The following is a 2,563-nucleotide window of genomic DNA, read 5'->3' on the forward strand; positions in this document are numbered from 1 at the left end:
ACAAGTAAATTAAATGACAAGAAAAATAATAAATTAATAATTATAAAAACTCTTGGCAAGGTATAAGAACTGGAAATCCCATTCTAGTTATCCTTATCAGGTGTGATGAGAATTGTTTATTGCTCCCACTTAGTTAACCCTTACTAAATAAAGGAAAGTCAAGTGGACTAATCAACTTGATTCCTCAAGTCCTAGTCATCTCCTGTGGAAAGACTAGCTTTAGAAGGATCCAAATCAATCAGCAATTTTCAATTCTCAATCAACCGCTGAGTTTGACAACTCAAGTGTCACTAATTACTTAACCAAAGCCAAAAGGGAAGAAAATCTACTCGAATAAAAGTTCCTTGATCAATTGGAAGCATCAAATAAAGAAAACATTCATAAGTCTGAAATACCTCAATTATATTAAATAAAGATATCAATTCTAACATGGGAAAGTTCATAAATCAAATTGGGAAAGCAAATAAACTAAGTGATAAAGTGAATAAAAGTAGAAGAGAAATTGAATTAAAGGAACATTGAACATGGAATGAAGAAACAATCCTAAAATTAAGAGGAATCCTAAATCCTAAACCCTAAGAGAGAGGAGAGAACCTCTCTCTAAAAACTACATCTAAAAATCTAAAATTGTGAATAATGAATGTTGTCTCAATCTATCAATGAATGCTCTCTGATTCCCTCATTCTCCAACCTCTTATTCTGTGTTTCTGGGCTTGGATTTGGGCCGAAAAAGGGCCCAGAAATCGCTGGAGGCGACTTCTGCAATTTTCTGCACGTGGCGTCCGTCACGCGTGCGCGTCATTTGGAGATTTTCCTTTTCACGCGTACGCGTCAGTCACGCGTACGCGTCGATTTTGTTCTGCTTTAGGCACGCGTCTGCGTCGTCCATGCGTGCGTGTCGCTGCCATTTTCTTCAAAACTCCATTTTTGTGCGTTCCTTCCATTTTTGCGTGTTTCCTTTCTGTCCTCTAAGCCATTCCTGCCCTATAAAGCCTGAAATTACTCAACACACAGATCACGGCATCGAATGGTAATAGAGGATAATTAAAATTAACATTTTTAAGGCATAGGAAACATGTTTTCACATATATCATGGAATGAGGAAAAAATTATAAAAGCATGCAAATCTTATGAATAAGTGGATAAAAAATTGATAAAAACACTTAATTGAGCACAAGATAATCATAAAATAGGGGTTTATCAGACTCCTCTCCAATCCTACACCTTTGGTCCAAACAAGAGCTCAATGATGATATTGATGAACTCCCCGGGTCAAAATAATTGAACTGAATTTGCAACAAAATTCTACGAATAGTGATATCGACAAGTCCTAGCATTATATTGGACCTACTATAACATTTATATTGGCATTGAACTTAATATTTCAAATGAATCAAAACTGATCTTACTTGAAGGCCACTTGTCTCAGGGCAACCATTGCGAAAACTACAACTAACCTAATGAACATCACTGCCAGAGTCAATATGCATATGCAACTCCCTTGTAGCAGAACCCAACCTCACCTTTGTATAGTAAAGCCTGCAACAACCCAAATTTTTATTGAATAAGCTATAAATGAACAATTCACTTTGCTACCATTACAAAAAAAAATTGAGAATTGACAATAACAAAAAGACCAAAAAAATTTAACTTTGTATTTTACATTGAAAGAATCTTCTTTCACAAAGACCGCTGAGATTATTGAATAACAAAAGAAATGAAGCAAATTTGGAAGTCAAATTGGAGAAATTACCCGACTAGGAATAGGTAGAAGGTTCCCCTAATAGGTAGATTGACAATATAGGTAGTTGTTGTTTGCTGCAACAGCCTACGATGTCTGACAGAGTCCCATGCTTTGAGCTGGCTCACCTATGTTCCATGGTTCGTCGGAAAAGTTTTTTCGAGTGGGAGAGTCAACGAAGAAGGCCACACTTCCAGAGCTAGAAGAAGTAGCAATACGACGAAGAAGAGAAGTGGGATAGGATTTTTGAGGCGCTCCTTGGAAACTGGCCGGCGATGAACTGGGACAGGGATTTCGAGGAGCTAAGCTTTTGTTTTTTACTTGTGTAATGTGAGATTTTGATTTAAAATAGGAATTTCTGTGTTATGTAAAAAATTGAATTCAGCCTAAAGGATGGAGTGCAAGTAAACATACTAAACTTTTATAAATTGCACATTGCACCCTTTTATATTAGAGTATATATACTCTAAGTATTATAATGTAAATAACATGGAATACAGAATAGTACATCATTAAATGAACTATTGACAATTTTACTTGATTAATAGTTGTGATTGTGACAATTCTTCATGAGTAAATAATCCTTACAATTGTAACGGGTTTCGAAGAAATCACTATATATATATATATATAGAGGAGATTTCCATTAGTTTAACTTCGAATACAAGGATTTATATCAATTTGGACAATCAAAATTTTGCTAAACTACTGCATAGGTACATTAAATTAAATCCATTTTCGTGCGTCTTTAACGCATTAATATGTTATCAAATTTGTGCAGGCATTACAAAGAAGATTTCAAATAGGAATGAACAAAACAAT

General features: G+C 34.9%; 1 long non-coding RNA gene across 1 annotated transcript; it reads right to left on the reverse strand.

Annotated features, from left to right (window-relative positions):
• Positions 1–383: 383 nt before the first annotated feature.
• LOC140179635 (uncharacterized) lies at positions 384–2,255 on the reverse strand. The gene is made up of 2 exons (XR_011873310.1): positions 1,754–2,255; positions 384–1,539 (listed from the first exon to the last, which is right to left on the reverse strand). It is a non-coding gene; the product is annotated as an uncharacterized lncRNA (long non-coding RNA).
• Positions 2,256–2,563: the final 308 nt, after the last annotated feature.

This window comes from Arachis hypogaea, chromosome 15 (genome assembly GCF_003086295.3).
Source record: "Arachis hypogaea cultivar Tifrunner chromosome 15, arahy.Tifrunner.gnm2.J5K5, whole genome shotgun sequence".
NCBI classification, from domain to species: Eukaryota; Viridiplantae; Streptophyta; class Magnoliopsida; order Fabales; family Fabaceae; genus Arachis; species Arachis hypogaea.